The following is a 13656-nucleotide window of genomic DNA, read 5'->3' on the forward strand; positions in this document are numbered from 1 at the left end:
CACAGAGATATGATAGGATTAGCACTGTGTTTTGCAGCACTGCCATTCTTTGTGGCACGTTCATAAATAATGTGCTTACATGAACTGGCGAAGCTCCCTCCCCATTCCTCCATCAGCCAGGAGCCTGCTGCGCAGCTGTATTTCCATCTAAAGATAGATGGAGTCCAGAGAAATCTAGAGCAAACGGAGCCCATTTGTGACATTATCCTATTATATTTAAGAAAAAATGCTGCAGCTGTATCTGTACATCATCACTCTGACATGTACTTGGTCTCTAATTACTTGTTTCTATGAATTAAAGACACAGGAGAGGGGGATGAAAGATGAGATCACAGAACGTGGGGAGACAGTTTTAAACTAAAAGAAGTGAGATTTAGGTTAGATGTTAGGTAGAAATTCTTTACTCAGAGGGTGGTGAGGCCCTGGCACTGCTGCCCAGAGAGCTGTGGGTGCCCCATCCCTGGAAGTGCCCAAGGCCATGGGTGGGCCCTGGGCAGCCCCAAAAGGAGGTGTCCCCATGGCAGGAGTTGGGACTGGGTGGGTTTGAAGGTCCCTTCCAACACAAACCATTCGATGAATCCACGAGCTGACAAACACAGGGAGTTCTGAGCAGCCCTACTGCTCACCCTGCAACAGCCTCCTGCAACTCTGCTCTGTCTGCAACCCTTCAAATTCTCCCACTTCCTACAGCTGGCTGCCCTTGAGAAACATGCAGTGAAGGAGCATGCTCTATGCTACAAAAAAGAGAAACTTCATGAAACTCAACCGCTGACCACTTACATGACCACTAAACATATCTCACCCTGCTACACGAGGGTATTCTCTGTACCCTAATGATGGCAATGTATGGATCTGGATGGCACAACCAATAAACTTGCACAAATTCCTATTTAGAGCATCTATCCTTTGCCAAGAGTGACACTCCTGCTGTGCAGAATTTATGCATATAAAGGGCTTGGAGATACTGAGCATGTCAGAGGAGGATGTCTCTCCCCTTACGCCCTTCCCATTCCCCCCACTCCAATTCCACCTGCAGAAGTCCCATTCTACAGCCCCTATATAGAAGCACAGAATATCCCAAGCTGGAAAGGACTTACAAAGAACAAAGAATCACCAAATCACAGAATGGCCTGGACTGAAAAGGACCACAGTGACCATCCAGTTCCAACCCCCTGCTGTGTGCAGGGTCACCAACCAGCAGCCCAGGCTGCCCAGAGCCACATCCAGCCTGGCCTTTAATGCCTGCAGGGATGGGGCATCCACAGCCTCCTTGGGCAACCTGTTCTAGTGGGTCACCCCCCCCTGGGTGAAAAACTTCCTCCTAAGATCCAACCTGAACCTCCCCTGTCTCAGTTTCAAACCATTCCCCCTTGTCCTATCACTGTCCAACTCCTGGATAACCATCACCTGTCCATAACACCATTGTCTGCTCAATGTTATATTTATTTTCAACCTCACCCAGATCTTCAATGACCTATTCCCACGCATTGATTTCCTTTGTTGCTCTTCCATTTGGGTAACTACGGGTTTTGAAATGCCCATTTGGATTTTTCACTGTGTTTGCTATAGGTTTTTGTTAATCCTTGCACACAAAGCATGTGGTCTTCCTGATTTTCTGCCTCCAGACTGCTCCCTATTAGAGCTGCCACAGCCACAGAGCTCCTCTCAATACATCCCTGTTGCTCTCAGAATTTTATTCCGATATCTTAATAAAAGATTTTCCCTTCATTTGTTATACATTCCGGGAGACGCTGAAACTGCTCGACTGTGTAAATCCAAAGCTAAAAGACATACAATCCATCTGATACACTGTTACTTTGTTATTAAAATCTGCTAATTAGTTTGCCTTTCCGCTCTTCACACTTGGGCTTAAGACAGCAGAGAATTTCCCCACAGATAGGACTGGTCCCCTCTTAACAAACCGTTCACGCTTCTAACAGGAGGATGCTTCCTCCCAGGTGACGTTTGGATATGAACTGTAACAAGCAACGGGGCAATTTTCCTTTGATTTCGAATTTCATTTTAAGTTCTCAAAATATATTTTAATACACATACTGTATCTCATCTGTAGCTGGGATTTGTGACGGCTCCATTAAACAAATGTAAGCCTTTCGTTGTATAAAGAACAAGGTAAAGGGAGCACATTAAAGCCAGGGCTTTATGGACCTCAGGAGACTACGGAAATCTGCAAGGGGAAGCTGAGGTCCTCGAGGAACTGAAAGCAGAAAGCACTGATGAGGAGTCTGCAGTAACACCTGTGCCTCTTTGCAACAGCCAACGCTCCCCTAACCCTTAACTCAGCATTCCCAGAGAGAAGCAAATATCAGGAGGACAACAATACAGGGAGAAATGGTTATTTGAAAAGCATTGCTTACCTTCTCACCTATAGGAAGAGTTCCTGTGAATGAGCTACAGCAGTGCCAAAACCCCAGTTGAGAGCCATCCCATGGCACCACTGAGGCCAGCAATTCCTCCACGCTCTCTATGGATGCTCAATTTCACCTCACGCTGGACACAGCCAGCAGCACACTGGGATTTGCTAAGCACCATCCGAGCTGCCGGCACGGCAAGGCACGGACAGCACACGGCGGAGAAACACGTAGCAAAGAGGAAGAGAATTCACATTTGCATCCCTAATGACCAGGATCCCATGGGCGGTGTGCCCCCACCACTCGTCTGTCATGAACATTATTTACCAGCATTTCTGGTTCTTGGAACCTACCACTGTGGATGACGCCACTGTTTCAGCTCCCAACCTGACTCACCGGTAAATAACCACCACTGAAAGCCGTACGCGGGCAGTACGGCCAGGAAATGCTTCACATTTTGGCCCCTTCTCTCACCTCCTCCACACGGATGCAGCAGCTCCCCTTCAATCTGAAAGAAGGTGTGATGGCAGCGGGAGTGTTTTAAGTGCAACCCTTCTGCTGCAAACTGAGCACCGAGCAAAGCGTACATACAGCAAAGCAGCTCCTCAAGGAAGTAAAAACAACAGAGAAACTCTTCTCGCTTGTTGTCAGCCAAGCAGTGGGTTTGGGGTTTTGTGTTCATCTTTTGAAAGTTTACCAGAAACAGATCTAACTCGCCCTGAATTATTGACAAGTGGTTACACAACTCGCATCAGCGCTACTAAATGATTTTAGTGGTGAACGGAGGGGTGGGGGGGAAAGAAAACAGCCTCTAACTGAAAGCACGAGAGCTTCTTACTGAGGGCTTAACTCCTTTCAAATTTTCCTCTTTCAAAGAAGGATCAAAAGCACCGAAACAAACACAAAGGCGCTTCTAAGCAGGTTTATTTGTTATTTCTTGAAGATAAAAGGACGCCTCTCCAGGTTTCCTGCTGTGCCGCATCTTCCACCAAAGCTGCTGCACAGGGCAAGGGGAGGGAAGGCATCCTGCAGGCCCTGTGCTCCCCTTCTGTATATCCTCATCCCTTCCAACAGAGCCCAGAACCTCAAGGTGGCAGAAAGAAAGCTCTCCCAGATGGGGACAATTCCAGTGTGCCTTGGGGACGAGTCATACCCAGCAGGACATGCACTCACCTAAGTCTGTGTTACTTTAAGATGTCTCAGAGGAGGGGAGGCAGAGGGGTGGGTGTACCATCTGCTCTGCCCCCATGAGGCCCCAGCTGGAGTGCTGTGCCCAAGCCTGGGGCCTCCATTACAGGATGAGGGATGCAGAGCTGCTGGAGCAGGCCCACAGTAGGGCTGCAATGATGATGAAAGGGCTGGAACACCTCTGCTATGAAGACAGGCTGAGGGAGATGGGCTTATTCAGCTTGGAGAAGAAAAGGCTGCGAGGAGACCCCACTGTGGCCTTCCAGGACCTGAAGGGAGCCTATGAGCAGGAAGGGGACCGACTTTTTGCATGGTCTGCTATAGACAGGACAAGGGGAAACAGCTTTAAACTCAAAGAGGAGATTTAGATTGGATGTTAGGAGGAAATTCTTTATTCAGAGGGTAGTGAGGCCCCAGCACTGCTGCCCAGAGCTGTGGGTGCCCCATCCATTGAGGTGACCAAGACCCTGGGCAGCCTGAGTTGGTGGGGGGCACCCAGCCCATGGCAAGGGAGTTGGAATTGGATGATCTTTAAGGTCCCCTCCAACCCAAACCATTCTGTGATTCTCTGGTCTTTTCCTTAAACTTTTCCATGCTGAACTTCACATGATCCAACCAATCACTGGGTAATGCTGGAACAGAAGGAATGCAGAATTTCTAATGGAGAGAACCAATCCCACACCAAAGAAGTGCCCTTGAAAGTGTCAGTGACGTAGCTGACAGCACCAAGAAAGAGCTTCTAAAATAGCTGAAACAATGAGAGAAAATAAATCGGTACCGCTTTATAACCTTCTATCCACAGGAAGGGCTTGTGCAGCAAATACTGCATTAGGCAAAGAACAGCAAATCGTTAAGCCCTGAAAACGCACAGGGCTCACTTGAGTGTGGTTTTCAATTAAATGATACATCATCTTTGTTGCCCAGGAAGCAGAGATTCCTTGAGGGCAGCAGAGAACCCGGTAGACTAAAAAGCCATTAAGATGCCCGGCATCATTTCCCATCCCTGCTGGATGCTGACTGTGATCCCGCTCAGTGTGTTTCCAGCCCATCTCCTCAGCACCGCCAGCCCTACCTGCACGAGGGACAATGAATTGAGCTTCACAGACCATCAAGAAGAGTAACTATTTGTATGAAAGCTGCAGTGATGCATGGGGTCACAGCGAGCTGATCGCTGCAGAATCAGCTTCAGCATTGGGTGATGCTCCCATTGCAGCCCTGTGTGCAAAGGGGACTTTGGCTGGGACTTCGTGACATCAGTGGTGACAGCAGCAGGACGGTGACATCGCAGACCTGGGCAGGGATTCTGCAGCTGTGTTGAGTATGGCCAAAGAAATCACCTGTATCTGAGCAGAAACTGAAAGATGACAAAGCCCTTACTTAGATGTGAGGCACTGGCATAGGTTGCCCAAGGAGGTGGTGGGTGCCTGCAGACACCCAGGATCAGGTTGGATGGGGCTCTGAGCACTGATGGAGCTGTGGGTGTCCCTGTTTGCTGCAGGCAGTAGGACCAGATGGCCTTTAAAGGTCCCTTTCAACTCAAATGATTCTATGATTCTAAGTTCCATGAGATAAGTGCCCCAAATACTTCCTGCGTAAATACAGCACCCAACCTCACTGCTGAACTATTGGGGGCTGGAACTGGATGATCATTAAGATCCCTCCCAACCTAATCCATCCTATCACTTAAAACGAGAACAGATGTTAAACTACAACCAACCCCCATAGCAGCACCATTCTTCCTTCACTTCTTACAGAGGAGCCAAAGTCACCAGCAGACACCTCAAACCCCATGAAATCCTTCCTGAAAGCTTTTATCTGCAGCACTGTGCAGACACCTCTGCAACAGGTACCACAAACAGCAAGCAACAGGGACAAACCTGGGAGCTGCTCTTTCCACGGGGCTGCAAACTTCTGTTTCCATCAGCAGGGCTCAAACAACATCACTCTCTGAACCTATCCAGAAAGGGGAGTGCTGTCACTGCCGGCTCTGCCATCACCTTCCTGTTCCCAATGGTAACCAGAGGCCGCATCTCCTGCAAACATCTCACCGGAGATATGCTTTGTGAAGTGTTGGAACGCTTGAAAACCTTGTTAACAGCAGGAAATCTATTTAAAGTGGAATGAATATGATCGCTAAGGAATAAAGAGGGAGTTTCAACACGGCAAAGACCCACGGTTAGGGTGGGGAGGCAGCAGCTCCACTAGTATATTTCCAGTTTTACATCTCAAAGTCCCATTGTGGGATAATGGGGAAGGGAATTCCATCAGATCAAACTAACTTAATACAAAGCCAAAATGCCCATTTGCTAAAGGAAAGAATGAAATTTCATATGGTAGGTAGGGGATAAAAGAGAAAAGGAAACGGATGGGAGGTGCCTGGTGGGACGAAGGCTCCCCACACACATCATTCCAGGGGCTATTTTGTCAGCCCCTAAGTTAGGGGAAATCCAAAGCACCTCAATTACAATCCACCTGGAGCCCTCCCTCCCCACAGTTGGGAATTTACCCCTTCCCCTGGCTGGGCTGCAGCTGCCATGCTGATGTTCGGAGCTGTCTCAGCTTAAGCACGTGTTATCTGCTCTCAGTGCTTGGGGATATAGGTGGGGGAAAAAAAAGGAAGAAAGCAGAGGCAGCCCACCTCTATACACCGAGCTGCAAGGTCACCCTGCCACAGCCTGGGTCTGTTCAGGTGCTGGAGAGAAAAAGAAAGAAATCTCAAGAGCAGCAGGAGCTCCATTTTTTGTTTGCTTGCGATACGGCTTCCCCACCTCCAATCAAAAGTAGCTGTTACGTACAGAGGGAAAGGTGAGCTTTTTGTGATGAAAAATCCTGAATTCACCTGTTTGTTAATCAGACGAGTCCACCAGTGTAGCACAATCATTAACCAGAAGCAGCACTCCCAGTGTTGGCTCCTCGGCGTTTAAGAGAAACTTGGGGAACGACAGTGACAATGTGTGACACCAACACAATGCCACCGTCACAGCTGAGCCTAATTCCTGCCACTGTCCCACCCCATGGAGACAGAGATAAGCACAGAACCACTTTCTGCTTTCCACTCCACTCCATCCAAACTCAGGTCCCATTCCAAAGCAATAGCAGCTCACTCAGAGGGAGAATTACAGTACCAGCGATATAAAGACCATCAGAAAAAAGCAGCCGTAGTGATGCATGTCATTTCTGCACTAATTAAAGCCAACTGCCTGGTGCAATATGCAGGATTCCCACTCCTGGTCTGCAGGAACAAGCACTCCCAGCTGTGCAGGGGAGAAGCTGTGGACCCACAGCCATAAAGCAGCTGCAGCCAGCCCAGCCTCTCACTGTCTCTTGCTTTTACAATTCTGTTCATTTCTAAATATATTCGACTGTCTTTCCAAATTACCACTCCATTACAACAATTTTCCTTGAAGATATTGCCGGCTGTGGGCAAACCACAGGAGTGTTCAGGTTGTTACATGCATCAGCTAGTTAAGTGCTACGAGGATGCTGAGCACACACTTCTTGCTCTCCAAGTCACATCAGTCCTCACCATAACACAATTCCATCTCCCAGGTTCAGGACTTATAGAATCCTCAAGTTCTGGACTAGATTCACCTGATCAGAAGCCACAAGCATCATAAGCCACCTCACAATGTAACCCTTAGACACCTCATCTCACTGCTCAGCACAAACCCTCCGCGTACCACTCCGTCACCGCAGCAATTAGCTATTCCATTTTGCAAAACGTATTAAGAAAGAGCAGTTGATTAGGGCAGTAATTGCATCTTTATGAGCTTTTAGAGCAACTCTCGTAGCCAGGAACGTAAGGCAGACTGACTGCACATCTCATGTATGGAAAATAACCCAGGCAAAGCCAAGGACAGAGAGAGAAACGGTGACTTTTGCTTTCAGCATTGTCAGTAATTAATTCCACATGAAGAGGTGCTCCAGCACAAGCCACCCCCATGATGAGTTGAAACCGTTTTTTGCCGGAGGAAAGAAAGAAACAAAGACCTGAAACCTTACCTCTATCTTCCAGAGGTGAAAGATGGTTCATGGGAAAAACTGGACTCTTCAGGTGGTTAAACAGCAAACCAACGGGGTTCTAGGGCTTCAGCGGGCATCGGCCGGCCATGGGCAGTCTGCACATGAACTCTTCTGAGAGGGGCCCAGCACCGATTCCTGAATCCTGCCAAGGAAAAGACAGTTTGTAATTCACGAGGTGCAATTTTAAGTGGGAAAACAGCAGAATTAAGGCCAACGATTAATTTGCAGCAGCGTCGCTAATAGCTCGTTGACCTCAACGCCGTAAACTGTGAAGGGTTTTCATTATTGTTATTTCTTCGTCAAAGAACTCATCAAGGTTCCTCACCCCGTAAGTTATTTGAGGAAATCAAATCAATGGGAGCTGAGCACTCTGCATCTGTAATTCTCCCCTCCCTCTTTGCCAACGCCACTCCTAAGGAGTAACGATTGCCCTGCAGAAAAACACGGCGCACATCTCGGAGCGAGACGGCATCTATGCAACGAGGAGATAAAAACGAGCACCAGAAAATTACAGTTGGTGTTTACAGGCAAACAGGCCCGCAGACCACCACCGAACTCATAAAACACAGAGATAATTAGATCGCTCGGTGCCTCACAAAGGCGCGGATGGTAAATTGCTGCTGTTACTAAGCTTTGAGCTAGATCCGGATCAAGGGGATTTCTCAAGTCCCTCCTCTTCCGCAGACCTGCGGCATCGCCTTCGATAGCGACGCAGCCTCTGAACCTGAGATGAGAGTGAATAATAATTTCCCCCCCGAAGCACACGTGCTATAAAGAAGTATGGACGTGTCCATTTGCTTCTGCTGTCCTCTCTCCTGTGAGCCACATCAGTCTGCACCTCGTTCCTCTCCATCCAAACTCTGCTTATTACAACACAGCCGTGCTACTTGGCTGGAAAGTAAAACTGCACTCTTCATATTACTAAGTACTGCCTGAATTCTCATGAAAAGTCATTTAAAAACAACTACAGAGATGAGCTTTAGGAAATGGTTTCCAAACCCCTCCATGCACTGCAGGTTCTACAGCCAAGCTCGCTCCCTGCACAGCCATTGATGGGACACAAGTCACAATACTGCCCTGGAACTTTTCTTGGAAGCATCCACGCAATGCAATTAATCTTAATTAAGGCTGAAGAAGCTGGGCTTGTTCACCCTGTAGAAGAGAAGGCTGCGGGATGACCTCATTGCAGTCTTCCAGTACCTAAATGGAGCCTACAAACAGGAAGGGAGTCAACTCTTTACAAGGGTAGATAATGGCAGGACAAGGGGAAATGGTTTTAAGTTGAAGTTTAGGTTGGATATCAGGGGCAAGTTCTTCACTATGAGAGTGGTGAGGTGCTGGAACAGCTGCCCTGAGAGGCTGTGGATGCCCCGTCCATCCCTGGAGGTGTTCAAGGCCAGGTTGGATGGGGCCCTGGGCAGCCTGGGCTGGTATTAAATGTGGAGGTTGGTGGCCCTGCCTGCATCAGGGAGCTTCACAATCCTTGAGGTCCAACCCAACCCAACCATTCTGTAATTCTATGATTAATCAACCTCGAAACCAATAGAAAACTCAAGTGCACAATTGCAGGCACCCCCTGCAGTCCAGAAGCAGTAGGTCCACATGTTCCCTATGGAGATATCCCATGGGCAAATGGCCCCATGGACATGTAGCCCCAACAGGAAATGCTGCCCAAGTGGAGATGCCCGTGGCCAACCCATCATAAAGGCTGCCACAGAGCTGGCAGAAAACCCCACTTTCAGAGTCTGCATTAGTGGGATAAATTATTTCTTATCGCTTTCTCTTCCACTCGCAGGGTTACAGCTTTACTAGAGTAAATTTAGGGCTCCAAACACAAGCACCTGAGGTGAGACGAGGAGAGAACAATCACTGCCTCAGACTCATCCCTCTCTTGCTACCACAAAAGAAACTACACGGATGCAGTCATTAGGATGCCATCTGTCATTAGCCACACAAGACTATTATAGGTCACTCACAGCAATTTAGTCATGAAAAATCTAGGAGGCAAAGGAGGGAGGACAAAGCCACAAGGATGGAGATGTTTGCTGAAGCACCCAGTCCTGCATGTACATGCATGGCAATGGGCACAAAAATGGCACTCATATTGCTGTACGGCTCTGGCTCCCAGTCTAAAAGATGGGTTTTACCCACAGGAAACAATCTTTGAATTCCTAAATGAGAGATGTGGCTCAGCTCACCAATGAGGTACAGTCCAGAAGAGGAAGGGGGCATTTTAATGGCTGACATGGGGATTTTGAGGAAAGCCAGAAGTCACGGTGGAATTATTTGTAACAACCAAATTTGCTCACTGGGGCAAAACCTAAACCAACACCCTCTATCCTCAGCATGGTGGGAGGCCTTTCTCACCACCCTTAGGATAAACAGATGGGATGATTCAAAGGAGGGAGTCCCAGAATGCAAAAACCATGAATACCAATGGAAATACTAAGAACGCCTTTCTACATCCCTAGAGCGAGGTGTGTGGCTGGGGGAAAATCAGGCTCCTACCGATAACAAGGGAGATTGTTCCTGTCTTATACCCACCTCAAGCTGCCTCTGATGAAACTGAAAGCGACTATCAGATTAGTATAGAGAGATATACGTGAGAGAGAACAAGTCAGCTGTTCCCATATTAAAATGCACCCGGAATGAAGTGGTACAAAAGAGCAAGAGAAGGCAAGTGGCATAGGAAGAACCACAGTACTGGTGGGGTTTGAGTCTATCAAAGTTATCCTGATTATCCAAGAGCAACAAATTCCAGCAGCGGCTGAATGTGAGCAGCTACCGACAGTATTACAGGAACAGCAGTAGAATGCAATGAATATTGCTGATTGTTAATTAAGAAAGCAAGCAGATGGTATAGTCAAGCCACAGGATGATACAGAAACATCTTCTCCAAATGGCATTTCAGGCAGATGTGAAACAACAGCCAACAGAGATGGTCGTTTTAAGTTGGGAGATCTTCATAGAACCATCAGAGCTGGACGGGACCACCATGTGGTCCAACCCCCCTGCAATGAATAGGGATACCCACAGCTCCATCAGTACTCACAGCCCCATCCAGCCTGACCCTGGCTGTCTGCAGAGATGGGGCATCCAGCACCACTCTGTGCAGCCTGTATCCCAGGGGCTCTGATGGAGTCACATAAAAAACCCTCTGGAGAACTCAACCACTGCTCTGCAAGAGTTAATTTGAAGATTTGAGGACACAAAGAAACGCTGTTGTACCAAGATTTTAAGCACCAGGAGGACGACCAGGCAACAAGGAGCATTCAGTGCAGGGATGTGCTGCTATAAACTCTGATTAGGAATCACAGGATGTAAATAATTGATGTTTATCAACACGGATCAGTTCTATGTGTTTTTAGCAGGATTGCAAGACTGCCTGCAAACCCTCACAGCTCTGATGCAAAGTACTTGGAGTTCTGTAAATCATTTAACTTTGCAAAGTATCATTTCCAAAGTAACTGGAATTGCATTACGTAACACGGAATACATTAAACAGATTAATAATTGGCCAAGTAACAAGTCATAAAATAGAACCAGATCATCATTAATCAGGTGCTTGGGCTGAAATCCCAGAGGAACCAGCCCTTGTGCTCTACATTACTCATGTTCCTGCAGGTCAGGAGCAAAAGCCACTGCACCTCCAATTCACTCCGGCTCCTACAGCTGCAATTGCTAAAGGACGCAACATCTGCATCCTTCACCAAAGTGACTACGAACAAAGGCCTTGCACATCTTTATCATCATGTGCAAACTAGCAGCTAGGGCCAGATGCCCTCTTTCCAAGCCAGATAAGCTGTAGCAGAGAAGGGATGCAAGGGCAGCTTCATGCTAGCAGCTGCCTGCTCGGTGCAAGAATGAGGGAGCATTAAACTGAAAGTAGCAGGTGGCAAGTCTAAACCCAAACAGGAGGCAGCGGTTTCCTCACGCACAACCCAGCACGGCGGTGCAGCTCCCTGCCACAGGATGCTGTGCACGTTGTAAGTCTGTGAGAGTACAGGGAGGACTGACGAGGCACAGAGCAAAGATCCACCGGCGGGGAGCAGCGGGATGGAAATTATCTCTGGCTGAGAGAGTCCTGGAGGTGTTAAACGATCGGGGGCCGGAGAGCTGGGGAAGTGTCAGACAGATCTCACGTCCCTCTGGAGGCTGCACTGTTAGGAAGAGGCTATCTGTTAATGCAGAGCTGCAGAGCAAACATCTTGCACTGGCACAGGTCACACAGAGAGGTGGTGGTGCCCCATCCCTGCTGGTTGGGCTGCACAGGGCTCTGAGCACTGACGGAGCTCTGGGTGTCCCTATTCACTGCAGGAGTGGGACCACAGACGGGTGCCTTCCAACTCAAACAATTCCATGATGCGACGATTCTGCGCTGCTGGACCAATGTGAATGCCTCCTTTTAGGGGTATTTAGGACACTCAGGCAGCAGCCTGAAGGCAATGCTAATTCTCACTGTTCTCCCCATGAACATACTCACTTTCAGGTGCCCTTTCAATTGGATTTTCTTCATAATGTATAAACGCTTTTACATATCTGGAAAGCCTCTTTTTCTCCTCATCTAATTTTTCACGTGCCGCTGCCTGATTTATGCCTGATACCAAATAAGCATTGCAGGAAATGGGAGAGAAAAACCATTTTGCAAGAGGGCTGAATCTGCTTGCCAGTTAACTGTCACAAATTAAAAGGTCAGAAAAACAATCGCTGCATTTGGAAAGCATAATTTTACACAACTAAGAAGGCAACAACTACAACAACAAAAAAACATATTAACTTTGTTCCAGTAAAGTGAGCTGTCTTATCTGCCCATGAGGAAGTTTAATAAACAGCTTTCTGTACTTGTGAGGTTTTTGAACACGTGCCAGGTTGTGCAGGGATCTTGCTTGCCCTAGCTGGAACTGCAGGGCTTTAAATGAAAAACACTAAGTGTCAAGTGTGTTTTCAAAGAAATCTGAAGGAGAAATGGATTGGCTTTGTTAGTTAAGCCAATCAATAACGATAGGCGATGTTATTATTGAAGTTACATCTACAGATTGCTCCTGCTGTTACAGACACAGACCCAAGAACCGATCTGAACTCAGAGAACCAGGAGCTCCATGAACCCAGCACAGGGCACAGCCTGAGCCACCAACCCTGCATGGCTGGGGCTGGCTGCAGGTGGAAGCTCTTTACTCTGAGAGCTGTGAGTGCCCCATCCCTGGAGGGGCTCAGGGCCAGGCTGGATGGATCCCTGGGCAGCCCGAGCTGGAGGGAGCATGGAAAATCTTCCAGCAGAACTACATAAGACCCATGAATGCTCACCTTGCCATAAAGCTGCTGCACTGCTGCTTTTCTTCTTTCACCCGCCTCATAGCAATGCAAGGCTCGGGGCTCCCAGGTTTCTGTCTTTGTGCAAATTGAAGCTGTTTCAAACCAGCTCAAGACTTCACAGGTGCTACAAACCTGCAGCAGCACTTTGCTGGCTGAATTCACCCAGCTGGAATGCTCCGAATCACAGAACCATAGAATATCCTGGGCTGGAAGGGACCCACAAAGGTCATGGAACCCAACCCCTGGCCCCACACAGCACCACCCAAACCCAAACCCTATGGCTGAGAGTGGTGTCCCAGTGCTCCCTGAGCTCCAGCACTGGTGCTGTGCCCAAAGCCCTGTGGGGCAGAACCCTTCCTTAACCCCCCACCTCACCCTCCAGCGCACCCAGCAGGACTCAGGTTTGCTCTTTAAACCGCAGGAATCTGGGCTAAGAAATTCCTTCGGAGCTCCAAACCCCAAAGTGCCAACCATGAGGTGTCAGAGAGCGGCGCTGGAGCTGCCCAACCGCAGGAACTGCACTAATTACTGCAGAAAGCTCAGCTGCAGGCAGGCTGAAAGCAGAAGTGTGCCTGAAAGGGGGGGAAGTCCTCCAACCAACAAAACCCAAAGCACGTTCCTATCCACACAGTGCTCAGCAGCCCGGGTGCCCATTCACTGCCTTTTGCTATTAACTGCCAAATTAGTCCACAGCTTGTTCCCGGTCCAAAGAACCACTAGATTTATGGCCAAGAACTCTCAAGTCATTAACTGCTTTAACTGC

At 48.3% G+C, this 13656-nt stretch overlaps 1 protein-coding gene across 4 annotated transcripts in view; it reads right to left on the bottom strand.

Moving 5' to 3' along the window:
• The window catches only part of NCOA1 (nuclear receptor coactivator 1), a 134367-nt gene that overhangs the window by 86435 nt on the left and 34276 nt on the right, over window positions 1–13656 (bottom strand). For all 4 annotated transcript variants that reach the window (XM_015859674.2, XM_015859671.2, XM_015859675.2 and 1 more), the window contains exon 2: window positions 7560–7722. The gene's annotated coding sequence lies outside the window, so the exon portion shown is untranslated. The remainder of the gene's footprint in view (window positions 1–7559; window positions 7723–13656) is intronic.

This window comes from Coturnix japonica, chromosome 3 (assembly GCF_001577835.2).
Source record: "Coturnix japonica isolate 7356 chromosome 3, Coturnix japonica 2.1, whole genome shotgun sequence".
Taxonomy (NCBI): domain Eukaryota; kingdom Metazoa; phylum Chordata; class Aves; order Galliformes; family Phasianidae; genus Coturnix; species Coturnix japonica.